This window comes from Callorhinus ursinus, unplaced genomic scaffold (genome assembly GCF_003265705.2).
Source record: "Callorhinus ursinus isolate GAN/ISIS: 27379988/994484 unplaced genomic scaffold, GSC_fseal_2.0 scaffold25, whole genome shotgun sequence".
In the NCBI taxonomy this organism is placed as follows: domain Eukaryota; kingdom Metazoa; phylum Chordata; class Mammalia; order Carnivora; family Otariidae; genus Callorhinus; species Callorhinus ursinus.
Genome location: NW_027397087.1, coordinates 22,712,466 through 22,740,159, shown reverse-complemented (window position 1 = coordinate 22,740,159; position 27,694 = coordinate 22,712,466). Strand labels below are relative to the sequence as shown.

At 34.8% G+C, this 27,694-nt stretch overlaps 1 protein-coding gene and 1 pseudogene across 10 annotated transcripts in view; one reads left to right on the top strand and one right to left on the bottom strand.

Moving 5' to 3' along the window:
• The window catches only part of TCF12 (transcription factor 12), a 375,554-nt gene that overhangs the window by 317,386 nt on the left and 30,474 nt on the right, over nt 1-27,694 (bottom strand). Inside the window, exon 1 of one of the 10 annotated variants that reach the window (XM_073877072.1) lies at nt 868-887. The exons of the other annotated variants lie outside the window; for them this stretch is intronic. The gene's annotated coding sequence lies outside the window, so the exon portion shown is untranslated. Of the gene's footprint in view, nt 1-867; nt 888-27,694 lie in introns of those variants that run through there. 10 annotated transcript variants of the gene reach the window in all.
• LOC112833003 (proteasome maturation protein pseudogene) lies at nt 9,086-9,577 on the top strand (annotated as a pseudogene).

The following is a 27,694-nucleotide window of genomic DNA, read 5'->3' as shown; positions in this document are numbered from 1 at the left end:
TTATAGTTTACTTTCTCTCCATCTCCCTCCCTCCTTCTCTCCCCCAACACTCTCTCTCTATATATATAGTTTTTATTCTAAGAGTGTCCAATTTTTTTTAATTAGCCATTTTCTATTTATGGTCTCTCTCTTTTTTAAACCATTTTTCCCATATGCACCTTGGCCTGTTGCCTTTCTTTGGCAAATGCCATCTATGTGTCCTGTATTTCTAAACAGGGAGATTTTTTTTTCCTTGACAACTTTTTAAAGGCTCTGTATGTATTACGGCTCTCAACCCATTGTTATATGCTGCAAACACTTTCCCAAATGTGTAGTTTGACCTTATACATTTTAACTTAGATTTATACATAGAGTTTGGCTTTTTTAAATTAAAAATATTCTAGCCCCCTATAAATACAAAACAATATAAAACTCATGTAGCCACCACCCAGATGTTAACATCTTACCATATTCATTTCAGAGTTTAAGACAGAATATTACCGATGATAGTTTTTTTAATAGAGTAAAATCTTTTTGTATTTTTGAGTTTTTTTTTTAAGATTTTGTTTATTTATTTGAATGAGTGAGTGAGAGAGAGAGAAAGAGATCACGAGCAGGGGGTAAGGGTAGAGGGAGAAGTAGACTCCCCGCTGAGCAGGGAGTCAGATGTGGGACTTGATACCAGGACCCTAGGATCAAGACCTGAGCTGAAGGCAGATGCTTAAACAACTAAGTCACCCAGGTGCCCTGAGTTTTTCTTTTTTAGGATTAGTTCTTTTTTACTCTAAAATCAGACCAACAGTCAAATTTACTTTTCATAAAGTTTAACATACGGAAAATTTCAAACATATATAAAAAGGTTTTAAGTATTATCAATACGTGTCCTACCTTGTTTCAACTGTACCAGGGGTCAAAAAACTTTCCATAAAATGCCACACAGTAAATATTTCAGGTTTTTGCAGGCCCATGGGTCTCTGTTCCAATCACTCAATTCTGCCTCTGTATCCAAAAAGCAGCTGTGACAGTATTTAAATGAATGTGTGGCTATGTGCCCATAAAACTTTATTTACTAAACAGGCTGCAAGCTAAATAGGGTGTAGCTTACAGCCCCTGATCTATATCCCTCCCCACTTCCTCGTTTCTGTATTATCTTGAAGAACCTCCCATATAACATTTCATCTCAACTGTAAATACTGCTGTACCTCTAAAATATAAAGGCTCTTTCTTATTACATGAAAGAGTTAACAAAAACTTAATATAAATAGCCAGCATTCAAATGTACAATCATCTCATAATTTTTAATTTTATAATCTGTTTGCATCAGGATCCAAATAAAGTCCAAGCATTGCGTCTGCTTGATGTCTCCTCAATCCCTTTTAATTTTTAGGAGCACAACTACAGTACATTAAAATTATTTTTCCCCAAAAACTTATGTCCAAGTCTTAACATCCAGTACCTGTGAATATGTGATCTTATTTGGAAATAGGGTCTTTGCAGATATAGTTAGGAATCTCAAGATAAGAGCACGCTGGATTTATAATGGGCCCAATGCAAAGACTGGTGTCCTTATAAGAAAAAGGAGAAATTTGAGACACTGAGACATAAGGAAAAAGGCTACGCAAACATGGAGGCAGAGACTGGAGGTATGCTGCCACAAACCAAGAAACATTAGGATGCCGAAAGAAGCTAGAAGAGGCAATAAGTATACTCCCTTAGAGCCTTCAAAGGGAGTGTGGCCCTGCCAACACCTTGATTTTGAACTTCTGGCCTCCAGAACTGTCAAGGAATAAATTTGTTATTTTATGCTACCTAGTTTGTGGTAATTTGTTATGGAAGCCCATGAAACTAATTTACCTATTCAACGGAACTTTCTGCAATAATGTTAATGTTATATATCTGCAGTGTCCAATATGGTAGCCACTAGCAACATGTGACTGTTGAGCACCTGAAATGTGGCTTAGCGCAAATGAGAATTTGAATTTTTAATTTTATGTAATTTTAATTATTTTAAATTTTAAAAGGTGTCCCTTCACGCTTTTTCTTTGAGATTTTTATGGGGGAAAGAAACTGGTAAGTTGTTCTATAAAGTTTATCACAGTCTAGATTTTTCTGATTATATCTACTTGCTATTACTTAACATTTTCCTCTTCTATATTTTCTATAAGTTAGTAGTTGAATTTAGATGTTTTCTCAGATTGAAATTTAATTCTTTTTTTCTGGGGGTGGTGAGCAAGACTACTCCCTCGATAGTATTTTGTCTTCCACCAGGAGGCAAATGTTCTGGCCGTCTTTCTCTGGTGTCAGTATACACAATGTTCAGTTATATTCCTAAATTTATTAGGGCTTACAAAAATGGTGATACTCTAATTTTATAATTCCTTTCCCATATGTTAGCTAGAATTAGTTCTATAAAAAGAAACTTCATCTACTATTTAGTTGCCCAATGGTACTGATCCTAGAGGAGAGGCAAGATAAACATTCAAATCTTTCCACTTTCAAAATAATGATTGGGGGCGCCTGGGTGGCTCAGTTGGTTAAGCGACTGCCTTCGGCTCAGGTCATGATCCTGGAGTCCCGGGATCGAGTCCCGCATCGGGCTCCCCGCTCAGCGGGGAGTCTGCTTTTCCCTCTGACCCTCCTCACTCTCATGTGCTGTCTCTCTCATTCTCTTTCAAATAAATAAATAAATCTTAAAAAAAAAACCAAAAAAACAAGATAACGATTGGTTTATTAGCATTCCCCACCAGTATGACCAGCAATTTTTAGGAGCCATTATGAACTCACGTACTTAAATATATATGTTGTGTCTTAATTTATTGTATACTATCTTTATTAAAGCTCAGACTGCCCCATTTTTAACCATTTTTAATTGAAGAGATAGCTCTTCAAATTGGACCCTTAGTCTTTCTGACAAGACTATGTAGTCTTTGAAGCTTCCTTATTATCTCGTAAGACAAGATGTTTCAGGCTTATTTTGAAAATTTCCTGCCTCAAATAGGAGATTGGCCATTTTTTCCAAGTATCAATGATAACTTTTAATGAGAAATTAATGTGCAGTGACCTCAATTTGGATGCAAAAAAAAACTTCTTTAAAAACTGAATTCTAAACTTTTATTAAAATAGTTATTTACAATTGGCTGTTTGTCAGTTAACTGCCATAAATGCTTAGAATTACCTCATATTAAATAGTAGGAAACAAAAAGCCAGTTTTTTGTTACTAGCATATTTTAACATTTTCACACAGATTGTAGAGAAAAACAGACTTTATTAAGTAATTCAAATTTTTTTAGGATGCATTCTAGTAACTTGAAATCACCAAAATTCAATTATTACATCATTTATTGGCAATCATTAAAATACCTACAGTTCACATGTTTTTTCCCCTCACAGTATAGTATGATTATATACAAAGTATAATAAACATATATATAATTATATTTTTAATATAATTTTAAAAGTAGGTTTTACTAGCAAATTCCAATACATCTTTAATTCTTGCTTTAGACTATATTTTGTGAACTACAAATAAAAGCATATTGATTACTACTATTTTAAATGACCTGTTACCATATCCTAATTATTATTAGATCATGGCCACAAGCCAGATGCTGGTATATAAATCCAAATGTCAAAATGAACTTAATCTATTAATCACAAAAGACAGCTACAGACATGTTTTCCACTTGCATGTACACTAAAAATGTTTGCTAAAGGAGGTCCTTTTACTGCAGTATTGCAAACATTTTTCTTAAAAGTAAATTTGAAGGAACCTTTATAAAATTAAACCAAATATATTTTAAGGAGATCACTACTATTCACAATTAAAGAGTCAAGTCTAATGTTTTAGCAAATGTATTTAATAAATATATTCTGTAAATGGCTCAACTACAAAAACAAAAATAGCACCTAAATAATCTCATAATGTCTTACCTATCAAGTTTAGTCAATGGTAAATTTATTAACTAAAAATAATCTAGGAAAGGGCGCCTGGGTGGCTCAGTCGCTAAGCGTCTGCCTTTGGCTCAGGTCATGATCCCAGGATACTGGGATCAAGCCCCCCATTGAGCTCCCTGCTCCACAGGAAGCCTGCTTCTCCCTCTCACACTCCCCCTGCCTGTGTTCCCTCTCTCGTTGTCAAATTAATAAAATCTTTAAAAAAAAATCATCTAGGAAGATCTGTGCAAGGGAAGTTGGTATAGAAACGTATGAAATAAACTTATATGTATATACACACATAAATCTCATCTATAACATTCTTAGATGGACAGACGGATGGACGGATGCATGAATGCATGGAAGAAAGCAAGATGAATTTATATTGATACTTCAAATTCTAATTGAACACTGTAGTATTTTGTCCTTCCAGCCTTCCCCCTTTTCATATTTAAAAGTGTCTTCTCCACAATAAGCAATCTGGCTTCCGTTATTCATAAAATACTTATTTACTATTTTCTCAATCCTGGTATACAAAGAATGTACTTTTGGATTTGGTGACCCAGAGCTCTACACAAAAAAAGAAAGCCTAACAAACCAGAGTTCAGTATTTTTTTAAGAGTTCTTTTTGTCTTCAACCTTGAGGCATGTAGTCCAAATACTATGTTCTAAAGTTACTTGTGTTGGGGCGCCTGGGTGGCTCAGTTGGTTAAGCGTTCAACTCTTGGTTTCAGCTTAGGTCATGATATCAGGGTCCTGGGATTGAGTCCCACGTCAGGCTCCACGTGTGGAGCCTACTTAAGATTCTCTCTCTCCCTCCCCGTCTGTCCCCGCCCCTGCCCCATCCCCCACTCTCTAATAAATAAAATCTTTTTAAAAAAATAAAGTTATTGTGTTAGTATCCTCCCCCAACCCACATGTAATTATGCTACTCATTTGAAATTAGTTGAATTCATTCATTTCTGTTTTAGTCCATTTTTGTTTTCATTTTTTTTCTAACTTTACAGATTTTTTTAAACATGAAACATTAACATAGTTCCAAATGTCAGAATCATACAAGAAGGAATACACAGTAATGTCACAACCTTCTTCATTACTTTAATCCCATGCCCACCCCTCATTCTTTCTACCCTGTTTTTACTCACTGTGTCTGCAGTTTCTGGTTTATTCTTCCTGTATTTCATTTGCAGATATATGTATATTTTCTTATGTTGCCTTCTTTCCTAAATAAGATTGTATAGTATGGCTGCTCTTTTGTACTTTGCTTGACTACATACTTAAACATATAATCCTAGAAATCACTCCTTATCAATTCACAGAGATTGCCTCACTCTTTTCTATACCTGTATGGTGTGTGGATGCACTACAGTTTAATCACTTTCTTCTGTATTAACCTGTAGGTTGTTTCCAATATTTTGCAATTACAAATAATGCTGCAGTGAATAATCTTGTCCATATGTATACTTGCATTATTGGATATTCAGGGTAAATTGCCAGAAGTGCAACTGCTGGGTCAAAAAGTAAATGTAGGGGTGCCTAGATGGCTCAGTAGGTTAAGCGTATGCCTTTGGCTCAGGTCATGATCCCAGAGTCCTGGGATCGAGCCCCGCATCGGGCTCCCTGCTCAGCAAGGAGCCTGCTTCTCCCTCTCCCTCTGCTGCTCTCCCCTGCTCATGCTCTCTCTCTCAAATAAATAAATGAAATCTTAAAAAGTAAATGCAAATGTAGTTTTGTTAGATACTACCGAAGTCCCTTCTCTTTTTTTTTTTTTCCTTCTCTTGTTATACCAATTTACATTCTCACCAGTAATGCACAGGAATGGGTCACAGACATTTTAGTGATGGGGAAAAAAACTTACTGTTAGTCACTACACAAAAGTAACTCACTTCTTCTATAACAACTTCATATAACTCACATACCACACAATTCACAAATGTACAATTCAATAGTTAATATATTCACAGTTGTGCAAACATCAAATAACCACTATCAAATTTTAGAACATTTTCATCCCACAGTACCTCCAAGAAATCCATATCCATTCACTGTCCCTCCTCTTTTCCCCCTCCAATCTACTGCCCATTACCCGCCCTGCCCCAGGCCTTGGTAACCACTAATCTACTTTCTATCTTTACAGATATGCCGATTCTGGACATTTCCTATAAAGGAATCATATAATAATGTGAACTTTTGTGACAGGTTTCTTTCACTTAGCATGTTTTCAAAGTTCATCTATGTTGCAGCATGTATCAGAACTCTAGTTTTTTTAACGCCGAATAATACTCCATTGTATGGATATACAACGCTTTATACGTTGATAAGGTGACAGACTTCTGGCTTATTTTTTGGCTACTATAAATAATGCTGCTATAAACATTCATATACAAGTTTTTGAGTGGACATGTTCTCAATTCTCATGGGTATATACTTAGGATTGGAATTACTAAGTCATATGGTAATTCTCTGATTAACCTTCTGAGGAACTGCCATGCTATTTTCCAAAGCAGTTCGCACCATTTTACCTTGCCACCAACAACATAATTCATCTCTTAACCTGATTTTTATTATTATTATAAATTGCCACATCACCTTCTATTCCAGCTTTCATAACAAGCACAAACAAAATAACTCTGAATGTGATGACATATAATCAGGGCATTGTTGAGTTCAGATTAGTTAACTTTCCTTGTGGCATCACTGATTTAAATATTAATCAACAATGCATACACACAAGAATACAGAATATAATGGTTGTGAATTAATGTGGAAAGTTTGTATTTACATAGCACATAGTTTCTATTCATTCTAAGTACATATGCTTTTTGATATATTCCACAGATTAAATGTCCCCAAAACATTTCTCTTCACACATACATGTAATGCATGCCTTATGCAAACCACAGTTAAGGAGGATTATTTTATTTAATTGGTGAACTAATTTTGGTCTTCCCAATCACCTGACCTTTGCTCTCACATGCCTGACGAATCCATTAATCCTGAAAGAGAGACTATGACTTGCTACCAAAGGAATATGATAAGACAGAGTTAGTGAATATTCAGTTTCCTGTAACCAAAAACAGGATTCCCATGTTGTAGTCCTGCTGTCTTGGGAAAGGACTGTTTGTATTCCTGAACAAACAGATGCCTTTAGCCTCTCAAAAGCCAGTCTTGATAGGAGAGACCATAAAGGTTTAAGGTAGGCCCAAAATGGGAAGAAAGGGGGTGGGAATTACCACCTCTTTCTGATCTCAGGGATTTGTGGGGAGAAGAAGGGACCAAGTGAAGGGGTCAGATGTATGTCCCAAGATGCCTCAGATAATAATAAACACTTCTCATACCTTGCCCTGTTGCTCTGGAAGGAAGTCACTTCTTGAGCTGTCCTGCACCAAACTGGGGTACAATCATATCAAAATACTAGTATGCACTGCCATCAACAAAGTATGAAAATACCTCTTTCCTCACAGCTAATGGAATATTTGGTTGTACTTCAAAATTTCTACCAATCTCAAGTGAAAACTAGCATCTTGGTGTAAATTTTAACTTGGACTTCTCTTATTATAAGTGAAAGTGAATATCTTTTTTAAACAAGGAAAAATTTTATAGCTTTTTATGAAAATTGTCCATTTCTTTTGCTTATTGCATCTCTTTCAATTTGGTCTTTTCACCCTCTATTTTTAAAGGTTCTTCATATAGGAGGCATATTAGTCCTTTATCTGTGATAGATAATGCAAATATTTTCTTACAGTTTTGTATCTATCTATTGACTTTGTTATTAGTGGGTGTTTTTGTTTTTGCCATACAAAAGTCTTACTTTTTATTTTTACAGAGTTAAATTTATCAGCCTTTCCTGTTGTTGCATCTAGATTTTGAGTCATAGAGAAAACCTTTCCTTATACCCTAGTTACAGAAGAATTCATCCATGTCTTCTGTTCATATTTGTAGAGTTTCATTCTTTACACTGAGATCTCTGATCCATTTACAGTTTTTCTGTATATGAGGTATGAATTTAATTTTATCTTTTTTCCAAATGGTTAACCATTTCTTAAAAAGCCCATCTTACCATAGTGCTCTGATGTGCCAGATAGATCATGTGCCAAATTTCCATATGTTCTCGTGTCTCTAGCTCATTTTTCCTGTTCTATTACACTGTTCTATCTGCATGATATTAAACAAAAATCTAACTTACAAAATGAGACAGACTAGTTGTAGTTTAAGATTCCTTAGACATGTAGAGAGAAAGCAGTAAAGACTGTAACGGTATTTATACTTCTATATTTCTAAAATATAAATCATGCTGATAATTTAATGCACTTCACTTTCTCTCCTGCTACCATCAGCTGCCCTTGTTCTTAGCCAAACCTATTCCCCTAACCTGTGCATTTGAACTATCCTCCTCTCAGCTCAAACTATTCTTCCTCTCCCTCCAGTAACATCAGTTCTTTTTCTCTCTACTAACTCACTTCCATCCTATAAACATGCTATATTAACTCTCAAAAGAGATAAAAAATTAAAAACTACTTCTAACCCACTCACCTCTCCCCATCATCACACAGCAACAGCCCCTTTCCCACAAGAGCAAAATTCCTTTATCCCTAAAGAGCCTATATTTGCTGTCTCTAATTTCTTTACTTCCACTCTCCCAGACTTCTTCCCACTAGATTCTTGTTCCCTCCAGTCTACCACAACCGCTCCTTTCAAGGTCACCAATGACCTCCAAATTATTAAATCAAGTGGTCAATTCATCATCTTCATCTTAATTGTCTTATCCGCAGCACTTAATACTCTTATTAGCAGCCCCTCTTCCTTAAAATGCTCTCTTCATTTACCTTCCATGATACCATACTTGCCTTGTTTTCCTATTGTATTTCTGGACAGGCCTTAAGTCTCTCCTGATCATCACCTCAACCTGTAAATGTTGAAGTGCATACACAGTCTTTTGATCTCTTTTTCATGTACATTCACTTCGATCTCATCACTTTAAGTTCCATATATTCAGATGACCCCAAGAGGATAACCTCCAGCTCACTTTTCTACCAACATCCCAGACCAGAATATTCAATTACCTACTAATATCTCCAACTGGATGTCTAACAGGTATTTAACATGTCTAAAAGTGGATTCCCAATCCTTTTCCTAAAAAAATGAACTGGGCTACTCACAGAGCAAGCTGAACATGAATGCCAGAGGACTTATATCTCAGTTAAAGGACAGTATTCCAACTACTGAACTTTCAATCAGTGGACCTTTTGAAAGTCATGATCTTCTTGGAAAAGGTTTTCCTTGTATGAAAAATGAACTTTCACCCAGTCATCTTCTTCAATTATCAGAAAAAAATTTCCAGCTCAACTAAAATAAAATGAATCTTTCCACACTGAGAAACATCCATGGTCTATTTGCTCCACTAAAACTACAAATGAAATTCAAGGCAGTGCAGCAGATTCAGCTTCTTCCGTTTCTTCCAACATCAAATCTTTCATTGGATATTTTGAAGGGTAATGATGGGACTATTGGATTTGAAGATATTTTTGACCTGTCACAAAGTAAACTAATGGGAGAAGCACACTTGATGGTGGAATATAAGCTCAGTTTACTGTAATTTGTTGTGCTATTCATGAAAACAGAGGGATTGCATCTTGTCTCTAGTCATCTTCTCACTATAATTTGATGTACACAACATTAAAAATACACATGAGAATTTTTGCCTAAATAGTATCTGTGGTCATTTGAAATTATCTGGGTCTTTGCTTAATGACCATGTGACAATTGAAAGCACTAAAAGGAGATGATTTTAAAACATCCAATTATATAAACAATGTCTTTAAAGAATTGTTGCTAATGAGTATTTCAAAACTGTCTACAAGTTCCAATTAAACCTATTATCTGGATATTCCATAAATTTAATTTTGAATAACCCTTATCAGCATTTGAGTCTCCAACCTTCATAGTATCATCTTTCAGAATAAACATCTGTAACTGATTTCAGTGGCAACACTTCAAATTAAGTACAAAGTAAGAGATTTATATTTTACACCTTGTTTCAGTATAGCCCATTAATGCTGGGCTTTATTGATGCTATTTTAGAACTATAGCTATTCTTTGAGTCTTTCAGGTTGAAAAGTGTAAGTTCAAAGGTTCTGATTTGGATATTGTCTTTAAAGTGAAAAATTAAAGCAACCAGCATACGTTGATTAAAAAAAAAAAAGGAACCTACTCCTTTAGTCTTCTCCATTCTCAACTGAGAGTAACTATTCTTTCTGTTGCATCAGTTCTACCTTCAGTATATATATCTCAAATTTAACCACATGTTCTTAGCCTCCTAACAGGTCTCTTCTTTCTACCCTATTCTCTACACAGCAACCAGGGTGATCCTCTTAAAACATTAAATGAGATGTCATTCCCTCCGATGGCTTCCCATTTCAGTCAGAGTAGAAGTCAAAGCCATGCTGCTGCACTTCCAAATGGCTCCTATGTGTTTCAAACTGACTGAAAAGTAATCTGACTTCTCTTGGTTCATGTTCTAAAAGTAATATTATGAATAGATCCAAAAGAAAATAATGGAGGCCAGCTTTCTCAACTATTCCTAATTAAACACAAGCCAAAAAAAAGGAATCAAAATTATTTTTTTTAATTTATTCATTTATTTAAGTAATCTCTACACCCAATATGGGGCTCGAACTCATGCCCCTGAGATCAACAGTCACATGTTCAACTGACTGAGCCAGCCAGGTGCCCCAACAGGGATCAAAATTATATTCTCATTTAGTCACCACTGAGTAGCTCAAAAAACTGATATTTTTTAAATCTAGCTAAAAGAGAAATTCCTCCACTTATCTAGTTTAATATGAAACAACACTCACTTTTTTTTGTTAAGCAATTCCACTATAGTTACTGCGTTCAAGTTCCTCAGATAAGAAAAGCTCCAATGGATAGAGTATCTGCCCTGATACTTGATCTCCTTCTCTCGCTGCAGTGAGATTTGAGCTGAAAAACCTGCAGTAGGGCGCCTCCCTACCCCATCCTAGGTAATGAACATCCTCTCTCCCTTTATGAACTTTTATTGAACCCAGAACAAGTCCTGTGGTTCCCTACTTCCTCTCCCATGAACCTGGCCTACTCCCTTATACATACATAAAACTCAGCAAAAAGCCAAGAGTGCCACAGCGAGGAAAGAGGCACATCTGGGCCTTGGCAGACACAGCTCTATCCTCTTCACTCAGTGAACTACGAGACGGACTGACAAACACAAGAAGAATGAGGGGAAGCCAGTTTTAAAAAACTTCATACAGTAGCCACAAGTTTCAGGAACTGGACAGAACCCATTATTTGTGAACTATGTTTCATCCAGTACCAAAGAATGTCCTTGACAAGTATTTCTTAACTGAGCAATTGAATCTCTACTCTCAATAACCAAAAGGAATGATTTAAATATTCTTTATTTTCCTTTACATTTACAAAAAGGCTTCTTCACACCAGAAAAGGCTAGGTGGTATTCAAAAGAATGTTCCTTAGTCAGGGCATATTAGAGTTTAATGAAGTAATCACTATCAATAATTATAAATCCAAACCAACTTAATCCATTTTATGCCAAAAACATTTGTTATTTACTAAGTACTTGATATACCTTTAATTCACAATTGATCGAGTTCATATTTAAATACATTTAATATATATAAATCATTTATTTTTTCAAATTTTGCTACTATATGAAAGAAAAAGTTTAATAAATTGCTTTTAATATCAAAGTCACTTGAAGGAGAAATCACAACAGTCTATATATCTCGTAGCCACATATCAAGTGACTGCAATCAACTATACCCAGAGGCAAACAGAGAAGCTAGAAAAAATGCTTAAATAAAGCTCATGCACTCTTTCCCACAAGAGAGGTGAAAATCATTCCCTGGCTTATTTTCATATACCAACAGTCTCTTGATTTTAACAAGAGACACCTCATTTTAATCCTAGTCAGTTTTTAGCAGGTTATAGAACCAAATAGACTATACAGTATAATAAAAGCCAAAAATTGCTCAGTCCTGCTAAAAACTGACAAGCTAAGAAATTACTATAGGTAATAAGGAAATAAAAAATAAAAATGCCACATATATACATGCACAGAAATCAGAAAAAGATTCCCATAGAACCAAACAATCCTATCAACCTTCACCATATTAAATATCCCTGTATTAGAGCAAAGTACAACAAATAAATATTCATGACTATAATACTGATAAAGCTAGATATCAGGTAAGCTTTAAGAAAATAAAACTCATAATACAGTTTATAAATATTTTATTCAAAGATGACTACAAAAAAGTTGCTTCTTCAAAAAATTCAACTGAATATAATTTATACTATCAGAAACAGTGACAAACAATATGTAAATCCTCAACTGTCAAATCATTTTCCTTATCAGCTAATTGTAAGAGCTCCTTTACTCCACTTGAATAGTAACTATCCTGTGAATGGGGAATATCCTGTGAATGGGGAATATCCCTAAAGTTTTATCTGACCCAAAATACGCTAGTACCCCCCTAAGGCCCTGGGCATTTCCCCTAAACCTGCTCAGTAAACAAAGGTAAAAAGCTAAATGTGAATTTTGAACTTAATTATATACTGTAGATACTTTTTTAATGAATAATTACTTTTAAATATAAAGGATGAAGCTTAACACTTTTTGGTATAAAATGCATACAAATAACCAATGGATTATTTTTCAGATGGGATAAAATAATAAAATAATCTTAAATACCTAATTCAGCAGCTAGATTTTATCTTCCTCTTCATTCTTAGAGGGAGAAAATTTTTTTCAAGTTTAACACCAAAATTTTTCCCTTTTCAACTAGCCTAAAAAGTAGGAACTGTATTTTATATTTGCAGACAGTAGTAATGCTTAAAACAGGGTTATCACTTCAATAGCTTCTAACAAATCAAAATGGCAAAACTTCTACCTGGTCCTGGAACAGCTTTCCTTAAAAGTTTTACCAGCTTTTATTTCTTAGAAAAAGACATAATAGAAGAGAATAGTAGAAGTACCATATGGAAAAATTCAAACAAGTCATCCACACATGAGGTAACTGAGTATAATATAGAAATGACATATACATCCCATTTCCAAATGTGATTCCACATAAGAATTAAGCCCTCATACCGTAAGCCATTCACTGTATGTACTGAATTCACTTCTCTCCTAAGGCATCTAAAATGATACCAATTATATATATCATTCTTGAGAGGATTGAGAAAACAGTCATCCAAATAATTTCTAAGTTCATCAGCGTAGATGAAGAAGTATGGCTCGGAAAAAATCTATACAAATTATTATCCATCCTGGGATCAAGCATTAAAAATAACACAGTATCCTCAAGAACACACACTATCTACGGTGATTTGACATATACAACCTATTAAAAGGCTAGTCTATTATTTGAATATAATTTTTTGATCAACATATTTCAAATTAAAACCATCAATAAACTAGCTTTTACTAGGTCCTAACCATGTGTCTGGTCTTTTCTTAAAAGCACAAAAGTGGAGGACACAATTCCTACCAACAAAAAGCTTATTACTAAGAAAATAAGTCTAGCACACAACACAAAAACACATAAACAAGAAGCTGCAAGAACAGCCACAAGAGCAAAACCATGATGAAGGCTGAGATTCAGGGTGTAGAACAGAGAGAAAGCTGCTGGTTAGGTAAAATAAGGATCTTGAGAACTGTAGGCAAATCATGGAGTTTGAAGATTTACTTTTGTTTTTTACTAGTTTTTAAACAAGACCAAACTCTGAACTAAGTAATTTTTAATGATTTTTATCTACTCTGCTTTTAATACCAAAATGCATTAATATTAGCATGCATTACACCACAGTGAATTTTCCAAAAATAGAGACAATCTTAGCCCAGCCAAAATGTCATATAGCACATGCTTGGGAACTTAGGTTCTTGAAACAGCATACATGTGAAAAGAAAACCTCATATAAATATTTGTCTGGAGCTAAGATTAGCATTGGGGGGAAACTCAAAATATATGTGCTTTCAAGTTAAAGCTAAAAACTAAATGCTTATTTTCCTTGTGCGGGCCTACAGTTGTACGCTTACTGCTGACTGGATCCTTTCCTATCAACACACCCAGCACTTCAAGAGACCCGACTGCTCTGCCAAGATTTCTGCCTTGAAAGAGCCTTTGTTGCTATGGCAATCTCATGTTCTCAGGGAACCAAGTTCGCAGCACCCTATGATACATACATGAACAATGTTCAAACTCGGCCTGTTTCCTCCTCAAGGCACAGGGAATATCCTGTGTCACAATCATAACAATTTTTACTTGCTGTAATACAAGGTATCAACAGTATCTGCCAATTCATGGAGAACCAGAGTTACTTCAAAATAAATAGCTGCATCTAAAGAGGAGAGAGAACTGTGGGTGGGAACCTCCTCTCTTATTATAAAGCAGATGTCCTAAAGTATGAAAGCCAATTAAATAAAACCCTGAGTCCAACTGAAATTTGATCAAAGATTTCTCCCTTATCATAGATCTCAAAACACTTTCCTAAAAAAATAAAATAAAAATAAAAATACAGGTGGGATCCCTTGGTTAAGATTGTCCTCTACCCTGACTGAAAATTTAGCACCTTATTTGAACACACAAAGCTAAATTCTGCGTAGAATTAAAGCTTTCCTTAGGAAGAAAGAGTAAAGGCTCTGAAAGTTAGAGGCTGTAAAGTACACTCTGTCAAAATTTCATAAAGAATATATTTGCTAATATAGCACATGTGAAAAATCACAGCCAGAGTTCAAGTGCATGTCTCCAGATGTAAAATACTTCTGACCTAAAGAAATTATTTTTTCATCTATACTCAACTTACAGTGCCCCACATTCCCATATTGAATAAACTGTGCTTTCTATTCTCAAGTAGCTCTCAGGTTAACAGCAAATACCGTAAGAGTAAAATCCAAAAATCAAGCACTGAAAAAGTGTGATGAAGGCAATGACCTTCCCTAAGATTCTGAAAATAACCTCAATTTTAAGAACTGTATGTGTTTCTAGAAAATAAAAGTCAGAGTAAAGAGTATTTAAATGCTGAATTTATCTTTTGCAATTGATTTTCATTACAATATCAAAATATAATTCCACAGGGAGTGAAAAACATTGGCCTTGACACATCGATACAAATTAAATCTGCTTCAAAGAAACATTCACTTCAAGGAAACTTCTAAGATATTTTTTCCAATATGCAGGCTATGAGCATTTAATTATTCTATATAAACTCTGTCAAACAGACTAGACAGGCTCATGGAAAATTATTTAAATGCACACATATTAATGAATGCAGTTCGTTTCCAGTTCATTAGGGGTTCTGAATTCCTGAAAGTCAAGTTGTTCATAATATCATTCCAAATACTTAATGGAATTCAGAGCTAAAAGACAAGTAAAGATGTCTGAAAAGTTCCAAATTTTCTATCAGAAAATAACCTGAGAAATCAAGTAACAACAATCTCCTTTTTCTTTGCAAACTGAGGTGCAGGTAGGTTACATCATTAACTGTAAGAACTTTCTCCTCTGTGATACTGTGTTTTTGGTTTTTGGTTTTACAAAATTACATTCCAGTTTCTCTCTTCATGTTCCTGAAATCTTTTCCTTGATATGGTTGGAAATGTCAATTGCTTCCGACGTCAATGAAGCTACCCTCTTTCTTTAAAGGAAGATGTCTAACGCAAGTTAAAGGTCAGTGACCCAAAAGACTAAAGGCTACCTAGAACAGCAACAGTTGTAACAGACCTTTTATCCAATACAGGAATCAAGAGCGGAGTTTAAGCCATAGTGTCAAGCATTTTGCAAAGCAGCATTAACAAAGACCAAACCCATCACACCTCAGATGTGCAAATCCAATCATTTTCACACCTTACAAAATAGTAAAGAGAAACTGGCAGCTAAAATTAACTCTAGATCATGGCTTTCAAAGGTTTTTTGGGGCTTTTTGTTGTTGTTTCTGTTGTATTTTTTTTTACTACAATCCACTGTTAAATACATTTTATATCACCACCTAGTGTAAATAAATGTATATTTATATACCAAACTAAAATTTTATGAAAACAATCCTATAAGTACATGTGATGCATTCTCATAGCTTCTGTTCTGTTTCATTTATCATGATGTGTGAGATCCACTAAAATGTTTTCTCAACTCACTAACGGGTAATGGCCTGCAGTTTGAAAATGATGGAAATTGTAAGTTAACTATTACTAATACAAAGCCTCAAGAAGAACAGTTTTCAGACATTCATTCCCCAAATATTAATATGACATGCATAATACTATGTATTTGACTACATTGTGCTAGATATTATACTGCAAGATCTTGAGACTGCTCATACAGATATAACTATAGTGTCTTGTACTCTGGTGGTTTTTATTTTAATAATAAGGTTAGATACACAAGGGGAAAAAGACAGATGGATTAACCCATTTATTAAGTTTTTTCACAGTATTTTTTCTAACATGTCTAAAAGAATACCAAAAGGTTTATATTTGTATTAGAATTACTATTATAGTATATTATACATAGTCTCTCTTCTTAGATATATGGAACTATATTAACCATATGCAATACATCTTTCTCATCCTTGAAGCAGTTAACAGAACAGGTACTTATTTACTGAACTAATGGCTATATATCATCTTAAAGAACAGTTTAAATCTCAAAGAATTAGGATAAGGCACAATAAAACAGTTCTGGGTTAACAAAAGTAATTTTGGATACAACTACCAAAATACCTCAAATATCAAATCAAATCTCTGGAAGCCTAAATTCTGCTCTATGCATTTATAAGACTTTTGAAATTACTTAAAAATAGAATTTTATTGTAAAAATGACTAAACCAAATTCCATAATCCAGTTATTATTAGTAAAATCCCTATTTGAAAAATCCATGAGTAGCTAGTACATTTTAATCATTTCTTTTCTACAACAAAGGAATATGTCCAACTCAAATTCTTCTGGGAATAAATCAGAATACAAATAAATTACATAGTTAACAAATGCATTTTCTAGCTTTACAACTCAGAGATAGTGATTTCATTGATAAAAGAGATATTCACTATATTTTACAGCATACTTACTGTGATTATTCAGATTAATTCTGTCATTTCAAAAAATTGAACGAAGATTTCACTATTTCTTTTTAAGACCAAAATGAAATGAAACAGATGGCCTGTGAACTTTATCTAATTCAATATTTGCTTACACCAACACCAAAACATAACATTTTCTTAAACAATGTTATTAAGTGATAACACACATAACCATTTCAATAATGTAGACATGTGACACCTGAATGTAAAATTTTTTCTCAACAATTAAGAGATTGAACTGCCAAGTCTGATTAAACTGTCTCCAATTCTTTAATTTACAGTGGATCAGACTCTTGGAAGAAAATGGTCTCCTACGTGTGGAAGGTTTTTCTCCTATAATAACTGGATTCTGGGATGCCTGGGTGGCTCAGTCGGTTAAGCATCTGTCTTCCGCACAGGTCATGATCCTGGAATCCCGGAATCAGGGTCACCCTGCATTAGGCTCCCTGCTCAGCAGGGAATCTGCTTCTCCCTCTCTCTCGGGCCCCCCACGCAGCTCACATTCTCTCTCTTGCTCGTTCATTCTCTCTCTCTCAAATAAATAGATAAATAAATAAATAAAATCTTAAAAAAAACTGGATTTTTACTTCCATTTTTCATAAAGCCAGGTGGTTAACACCTCACAGATCTTTAAGAGTGCTCATCAAACCATTAGAGACTTTGTTCTCTACATGAAACAGTGTAGAGACAGTCACTAGGGAAAGGAAAGAACTATTTTTCCACTGGACTGATTGTAAGGCAGCTCGGTTGTGCCATCTTACCTGGTGAAATAACTAGAAATCTAGATTAAGTTTTCAGGATATAGGTTCACTCTACTTTTAGAGTATTATAGCCTCTCTGTGGAAACAATGGATACTCACAGTCTATTAGGTTTGCAGCACAAATTAGTCTTTCATCCACATATCACAAAGAAAATGCCAGGCTCATAGTAAGTGCTCAAATATTTCTTGAATGAACAAGTATTTAAACAGCTACTACATGCAAAGCACTGTCTAAGTCCTGGAAATATAAAGGATCCAGAACACCATCAATCAGAATCCTATTTGCCATAAGAAACAGACAAAAATTCAAAATAAGACATGACCCAACAAGAGAGAGTTTTCTTATTCTGCTACAGGAAGACAACATAATGTAGATTTTTTTTAAAAAGCACTGAAGTTGAAACCCATTCCCAGTTTCACAATCCACTAGATAAGTAATATAAACTTGTTAACTTAATATTAAAAAGCTAGATTTCTCTTAATATTAAAAAGCTAGATACAGGGACATCTGGGTGGCTCAGTCGGTTAAGTACCTGCCTTTGACTCAGGTCATGATCCCAGGACCCTGGGATTGAGTCCCACATCAGGCTCCCTGCTCAGGGGAGAGTCTGCTTCTCCCTCTGCCTGCCGCTCCCCCTGCTTGTGCATGCATGCTCACCCTCCCTCTCTGACAAATAAATTAATTAAATAAAATAAAAGCTAGATACATAAGCCTAATTTAAACATAAACTCAATAATGTTTATGTTAAAAAAAGCTAACTGCAGTTTTTATGTGAGCTTTTAATATATGTATGAGACTACATACAATACATGGCCTAATATACTTAGAATGTGGCCAGTGCAACTGTGGAAATGAATTTTCTTTTTTAAAAATAATTTAAAGCAAAAATATATAACGGGGAAAAGAGAGTTTCTTCAATAAATGGAGCTGGGAAATCTGGACAGCTACACACAAAAGAATGAAATTGAACCACTTTCTTACATCACACACAAAAATAAATTCAAAACAGATTAAAGACCTAAATTTAAGATCTGAAAACATAAAACACCTAAAAGAAAATATAGGCAATAACTCTTGGGATATTAGCTTTAATAATATTTTTCTGCCTGTCTCCCTAGAAAAGGGGAAAACGAAAGAAAACTAAACAACTGGGACTACACCACACTAAAAAGCTTTTTGTACAACAACAGAAACCAATAACAAAACGAAAAAGATAATCTACTGTATGTGAGAAGATATTCACAAATGTACATCTAATAAGGGGATAATATCTAAAATATATAAAGAACTCTTACAATACCAGAAAAATAAATAGCCCAATTAAATAATGGGCAGAGAACCTAAACTGACATTTTGCCAAAGAAGACATGGCCAAGAGACTGATGAAAAGATGCTTGACATCATTAATCATCAGGGAAATGCAAAACAAAACCACAATGACATATTACCTCAAACTAATCAGAATGACTATATCAAAAAGACAAGAAATAACAACCGTGTAAAGATGTGGAGAAAAGGGGACATTAGTGGACTATTAGTAGGACTGTAGATTGTTGCAGCCACTGTGGAAAACAGTGTGGAGATTCCTCAAAAAATTAAAAATAGAAGTACCATACAACCCAGTAATTCTGCTTCTGGATATTCAAAGAAAACAAAAACACTAATTCAAAAATATATATGCACCCCTATATTCATTGTAGCATTATTTACAATAGCCATAATATGGAAGCAACCTATGTCCACTGATACATGAATGGATAAAGAAGATGTGATACATGTACACAATGGAATATTATCCAGCCATAAAAAAGAATGAAATCTTGTCATTTGTGATAACGTGGATGGGTGACCTAGAGAAAATTGTGTTAGGTAAAATAAGAGAAAGACAAATACCATATGATTTCACTTTTATATGGAATCTAAAAAAACAAAACAAATGAACAAACAAAAATCAGAAACAGACTCATAAATACAGAGAACAAACTCGTGGTTGCCAGAGAAAGGAGAGGGGGATAGGCAAAGTAGGTGAAAAGGGATCAACAGGTACAAACTTTCAGTTATAAAATAAATAAGTGATGGGGATTAAAAATTACACCATAGGGAATATAGTCACTAATAATGTAATAAATATGCATGGTGACACAGTAACTGTACTTGCTATGGTGAGCATTTAGTAATATATATAACTGCTAAATCATTATGTTGTACACCTGAAATACATAATATTATATGTCAACTATAATTAAAAACTCTAAAATACTAATTTAAATATAAATAGGCAGAACTTCTGTTTCCAGTAAAGAAAGATAACATGGAGTTAAAGGGACTGGATTTACATTCTTGCCTGTAAAAAAGCATAAAAGGAAGAAAATAAATGTCAGTGCTTTTTCAAGACACTGGACAACAGGCAACAAAGAACATTAATCTCCAAGAGGCAAGATACAAATTATATGAGCCCCACAAATGACCAAACTTACTGACTTAAGGAAGTTTCCAGGCTGAGGTACAGAGAAGGGGAATGAAGATGGAGAATGATGGACTCATTGAGTTGGAAACATGGATATGGACATCATAGAGTAAAGAGGACAGAGAATCAAAGTGCAGCACTGAGAGCAAGCAAATTCCTACAGACAGTTCTCTTTGAGTACTAATCAACACATGCATGTGAGAAAACTACCTGAAGCCTGAGAAAAAATAACCCCCCAAAATAAAAGGTAACAGTGCCAGGCACTCATACTGGGCCAGTAATAGTGTCTGTTCCTAGCAGCGAGACTGGAAAACTTCATGAATCCTGGGGTGCTGGTAGAACACATAAGAACATATTCCTTCAGTAGTGAGGAATAATTAGCCCTAAACTAAGCACTGCTCTGCATCTACCTAACAAATCTTAGCAAGCAAGACGAGAAAGGACCAAGCTGTTTCAAAGTAATTTAACTACAAACTAAAACAAAGTTTAACATTTTTAGTAATACAGAAATATACAATGCCACACGAGGTAAAATTCACAATGTCTGGAAACTAATAAAAAATTACTAGGCATACAAAGAAGCAGAAAAGTACAAACCCTACAGAGGGGTAGAAAAAAAAATCAATTAAATCCAACCACAACTGACACAGATGTAACAATGAAAACACCAGAATATTAAGTTAGTTATTATAAACTATTCCATATGTTCAAAAAGATTAGACACATGGAAAATAATAAAAAAATATAAATCAGTTTGTAGATATGTAAATAACAATGTATGAGAAGGTTGGAAGATGGCGGTAGAGGAGGAGGACCCTACAGTCACCTGGTACCCCGAATACACCCAGGTAACTATCAAAATCATAAATACCCCAGAAATTGACCTGAAGACTAAGAGAACAAACTCCACAACAAAAGGTAGAGAAGAGAACACATCAAAGAAAGTAGGAAGTATGGAGACACATTCTGGAAGAGAAACAGATCATGGCTGCTATGGTGCAGAGGGAGCAGCAGTCACCAAGAAGGGTAAGAGACAAACTAGCACATAGGGGAGCACACAGGGAAAACCAATTCCCATAGCAGTTGCCTTGGAAAGCAAAAGGAGTCAAATTTTGTAAGTTCTTGAAACCAGTAGGGCTTATCATCTGGAGTTTTAAAGGTCAGTGTGCTTGGTTCTGTGAGAGCCAAGAGAGCCTTGCGCTGCTCTTAGAGAAAGCACAGGCAAACAACCTACAGACATACAGCATGGAAACAGTGGTCTGAAGAGCGCCTCGGGCACAAAGTAGGGAGGTTATATGCTCATCTCAGAGCACATTCCAGAGACACCCCCTCAAGGAACAAAGAAACTAGCTCATGCCATTTCTGTCTCCTACCCCTCAGCATAAGCAAGAGGTGACCTGCACGAACCAGCACAGCACCAACACTCTCTACCTAACTTGCATACATCAAGCCTAACCCCTCCCCCCGCCCCCGGAACATCAGTGGAAATGCCCTTCACAGTTACATTTGCCTCAGTGCCAGCACAGCAGGCTCCCTCCCCAAGAAGAGTGGCCCAAACTTCTGCTCATACCATGTCTCCCAATACAGGAGTTTTAGGGCTTTGGTTCTGCTGATGGTGGCAACAGGTCTCACTTCACAAACAGACCAGAACACATGTAATTAGAACACGCCCCACATTCAGGCCAGGGACCAAACACTACCTAAAAAGGCAAAGAGAGGTTCTGCAGATGACTAACCTAAACGATAAAGTGGGCAGGACAAAACAGCAGAGCACACACAGCACACAATGGAGACACTCCTGGAAGTGCCAGGGCCCTGGGGAAGAGGGGACACTACACAGCAGGGCACTATGGGACCTCTTCTTCTTAAGGCCATTACCCTCAAGAGCAGGAGACATAGCTGACTCTCCTAACACACAGAAGGAGACAAAGAGACTTAGACAAAAAGAGAAGAAATAGAAATTTATCCCAAATAAAGGAAGAAAAAAGGCCACAACCAGAGACCTAAGTAAAACAGACATAAGTAACATACCTGATAGAGAATTTAAAGTAATCATCCTAAGGACACTCACCGGACTTGAGAGAAGAGTGGAAGACATAAGTAAGATCTTTAACACAGGGCTAAGGAATAAGATAGCAGAGATTAAGGGCTCAATAAATGAAATGAGAAACACACTTGATGGAATGAACAGTAGGCTGGAAAAAGAAGAGGAATGAAATGATAAGCTAGAAGGGCAATGGAAAGTAACTAAGCTGAACAAAAGAGAGAAAAAAGTATTGTACAAAACGAGTACAGACTTAGGGAACTTAGTGACTTGATCAAACGTATTAACATTGATATTACAGGATTCCCAGAAGGAGAGAAAGAAAAGGGGACAGGAAATTTATTTGAAAAAATAATAGCTGAAAATTTCCCTAATTTGGGGAATGCAAAGTATTACATTCAATACTTTGAATGTAAATGAACTTAAAACTCCAGATGATAAGCCCTATCCACATCCAGGAGGTGCAAAAAACTCAAAATCAACAAAAGCAGATCCACACCAAGACATACAATAATTAAATTGGCAAAATATAGTGATAAAGAAAAAAATTTAAAGCAGCAAAACAAGACAGTAACTTACACAGGAAAACCCATAAGGCTAGTAGGAGGATTTTTCAACATAAACTTTCTAAGCCAGAACAGAGTAACATGATATATTCAAAGTGCCGAATGGCAAAAATCGGCAGCTAAAAATAATCTATCCAGCAAGGCTATCATTCAGAATAGAAGGAGAAATAAAGAGTTTCCCAGACAAAAACTAAAAAAGTTATGACCACTAAAAGAGCCTTGCAAGAAATATTAAAGGGGACTCTGAGCGGAAAGCAGAGACCAAGAATGAAAGTAAAAGGCAGGAAACACAAAAGCAGTAAAAAATGAATATTTCTGTAAAAAATCAGTCCAGGAACTCATACAATAAAAGGACGTAAAATATAACAACACATACCTAAAACATGGGGAGGAAAAGAGTAAAAAATGAGTTCAAAGTTAAATGACCATCAACTTAATATAGGCTGCTATATGCAGAAGACATTATATACAAACCCAATGATCAAAAACCATTGATAAATATGAAAAGAATAAAGAGAAAGAAATCCAAATATATCACTAAAGAAAATCAGCAAACCATGAGAGAAAAACAAGAAAGGATCAAAGGAAATCTTCAGAAACAACCACAAAACAATAAAATGACAATAAATACATATTTATCAATACTTTGAATGTAAATGACCTAACCACTCCAATCAAAATAGATTTAAAACAAAACACGACCCATCTATATGCTGCCTGCAAGGAAATCATTTTAGACCTAAAGACACTTAAAGATTGAAAGTGAGAGGACAGAGAAACATCTGATGAATATGATGTTTCATCATGCAAATGAACATCAAAAAAAAAAAACAGAGTAGCAATACTTACATCTGACAAAACAGACTTTACAACAAAGACCATAACAAGAGACAAAGAAGGACACTACATAATAATAAAGACAATCTCAAAAGAAGATATAACAATAGTAAATATTTTTGCATCCAACACAGAAGCACCCAAATACATGAAACAATAACAAACATAAAGAGACTAATCAATAATAATACAATAATAGCAGGGGACTTTAACATCCCACTTACATCAATGCACAGATCATCTAAACAGAAAATCAACAAGGAAACAATGGCTTTCAATGACATACTAGAAAAGATGGCCTTAACAGATATATTCAGAACATTCCATCCTAAAACAGAATACACATTCTTTTCAAGTGCACATGGAATATTTCCCAGAATAGATCATATATTACACCACAAAACAAGCCTCAACAAATTCAAGAACATCGAAGTCATATCATGCATCTTTTCTAAGTACAATGTTATGAAACTGCAAGTCAATCACCACAACAAAAAATCTGGAAAGACCACAAATACATGGAGAATAAATAACAGGCTGCTAAACAATGAATGGGTCAACCAGGAAATGAAAGATGAAGTAAAAAAGTACGTGAAACAAATGGTCCAAAACCTTTGAGATGCAGCAAAAGCAGTTCTACGAGGGAAGTATATAGCAATATGGGCCTACCTCAAGAAGAAAAATCTCAAATAATCAACCTAACCTTACACCTAAAGGAGCTACAAAAAGAACAACTAACGAAACCTAAAACCAGCAGAAAATAAAGATTAGAGCAGAAATAAATGATATAAAAACAAAAAACCAATAGAACAGATCAATGAAACCAGGAGCTAGCTGGTTCTTTGAAGAAAATAAATAAATTGACAAACCTCTTGCCACATTCATCAAGGAAAAAAGAGAAAAGACTGAAATAAATAAAATGACAAAGAAGAGAGGAGAAATAACAACCAACACCAAGAAATACAATTATAAGATATTATGTCCAACAAATTGGACAACCTGGAAGAAATGGATAAATTCCTAGAAACAAATAACCTACCAAAACTGAACCAAGAAGAAATAGAAAATTTGAACAGACCAATAAAGAGCAAAGGAATTGAATCATGAATCAAAAAACTCCCAAGAACAAAAGTCCAGGCTTCACAGGCAAATTCTACTAAACACTTAAAAAAGAATGAATACCTGCTCTTCTCAAAATATTACGAAAAACAGAAGGAAAACTTCCAAACCCATTCTATGAGGCCGGCATTACCCTGAAACCAAAACTAGATAAAGACAACACTAAAAAGGGGAACAAGCCAATAACCCTGATGAACATAAACACAAAAATCCTCAACAAAATATTAGAAAACCAAATCTAACAACACATTAAAAAGAAATAACGTGATATATGAGAAAGGATAAGAACTGTATGATCTTTTCAGTAGATGCAGACAAGGCATTTGACAAAGTACAACATGCATTCATGACAAAAACCCTCAACCAAGTAGAAAACCAAAATACTCCACCAAAACTGATACACAAATTCAATAAAGTTGCAGCATGCAAAATCAATGCACAGAAATCTGTTGCATTTCTAAACACCAATAATAAAGCAGCAGGAAGAGAAATCAAATTATCAATCCCATTTACAATTGCACTCAAAATAATACCATTCTTAGGAATAAACCTAACCAAAGAGGTGAAAGACCTGTACTCTGAAACCTATAAAACACTGATGAAAGAAACTGAAGAGGACACCAAGAAATGGAAAGACATTCCATGCTCATGAATTGCAAAAACAAATATTGTTAAAATGTCTAGATTACCCAAAGCAATCCACAGATGTAATGAAATCCCTATGAAAATACCACAGCATTTTTCACCGAACTAAAAAAAACTTTAACATTTGTATGGAACCACAAAAGACCCTAACAACCAAAGCAATTCTGAAAAAGAAAAGCAAAGCTAGAGGCTTCACAATTCTGAACTTCAAGCTCTATTACAAAGCTGTAGTAATCAAAACAGTACGGTACTGGTGCAAAAACAGACATATAGATCAATGGAACAGAATAGAAAACTCAGAAATGAACCCACAACTATATGGTCATCTAAATCTTCGATAAAGCAGGAAAGAATACCCGATGGGAAAATGACAATCTTCAACAAAGGGTGTTGGGAAAACTGGACAGCCACATGCAAAAGAATGAAACTGGACTACTTTCTTACACCATACACAAAAATAACTCAAAATGGATGAAAGACCTAAATGTGAGACCTGAAACGATAAAAATCCTAGAAGAGAACACAGGCAATAACTTCTCTGACACTGGCCATTAAGAACTTTTTACTAGAAGATAGGTCTCCTGAGGTAAGGGAAACAAAAGCAAAAATAAAACATTGATATTACACCAAAATAAAAAGTTTCTGCACAGCAAAGGAAACAAGCAATCAACAAAACTAAAAGGCAACCTACAGAAGGGGAAAAGATACTTGCAAATGCCATATCTGAAAAAGGGTTAGATCCAAAATATATAAAGAACCTACAAAACTCAACACCCAAAAAACAAATAATCCAATTAAAAAATGGAGAGAAGACATGAACAGACATTTCTCCAAAGAAGACATACAGATGGCCAACAGACACATGCAAAGATGCTCATTATCACTTACCATCAGGGAAATGCAAATCAAAACTACAATGAGATATAACCTCATATGTGTCAGAATGGCCAAAATCAACAGCACAAAAAATCACAGGTGTTGGCAAGAATGCGGAGAAAAAGGAACACTCGTGTACTGTTGGGGGGGAATGCAAACTGGTGCAGCCACTATGAAAGTTCCTCAGAAAGTTAAAAAAAAACTACCCTACAATGCAGCAATTGCACTACTGCGTATTTACCCAAATAATACAAAAACCATATTTTGAAGGGATATATGCACCCCTATGTTTATAGGAGCATTATTTACAATAGCCAAGATATTGGCTATCAACTGATGAATGGATAAAGATATATATACACAATGGAATATTATTCAGCTATAAATTGTCTATCGACTGATGAATGGATAAAGATGTAACACACACACACACATATATATACACACACAATGGAATATTATTCAGCCATAAAAAATGAAGTCTTACCATTTGCAACAACGTGACTGGAACTACAGAGTACAATGCTAAGTGAAGTTAAGTCAGAAAGACATATACCATGATTTCACTCACATGTGAAACTTAAACAAAACAAATGAGCAAAGAGGGAAGAAGAGAGAGAGACAAATCAAGAAACAGACTCTTGATGATAGACAACCCACCTCCCCTCTGATAACCATAGGTTCTCTATACAGCAACATAACACAAAGGCTGGGAGAAGAGAGATGGATTTATATTACAGTCAAGTGACTACACTATATGTAAAAAGACATAATATCACTTATGGTATGCTGAGTTAAGTTGAAAATGTGTACTATAAATTCTAAAGTAACCACTAAAATAACAACTTAAAAAGTATACTTAATAAAGTAATAAAAATGCGAAACAGAATCATAAAAAAACAATCGATTTTTTAAAAAGCAGTAAAAGAGGAAAAAGGCAACAAAGAACACAAGATAAAACAAAACAAATGGCAAGATGATGGATTTAAGTCTAACCATATCAACAACCACATTAAATGTTCCAATTTAAAACCAAAGGTTTCAGACTAGATAGAAAGGTAAAACCCAACTACATGCTGCCTACAATAAATGCACTTTAAATAGAACAGTTAAAAGTAAAAAATAAGAAAAGGTATACAATGCTAACACAATAAAAGAAAGTTGAAGTAAATATATTAATATCGGGCAAAGTAGATTTATAAGCAAAGAGTATTACCAGGGATAAAGGAGGCCATTTTATAATGATGAAATAGTCAATTCATCAAGAGGACATAGCAATCCTAATTAATGCATTTAATAATAGAGCTTAAAAATATGTGAAAAATAAACTGATATAACCA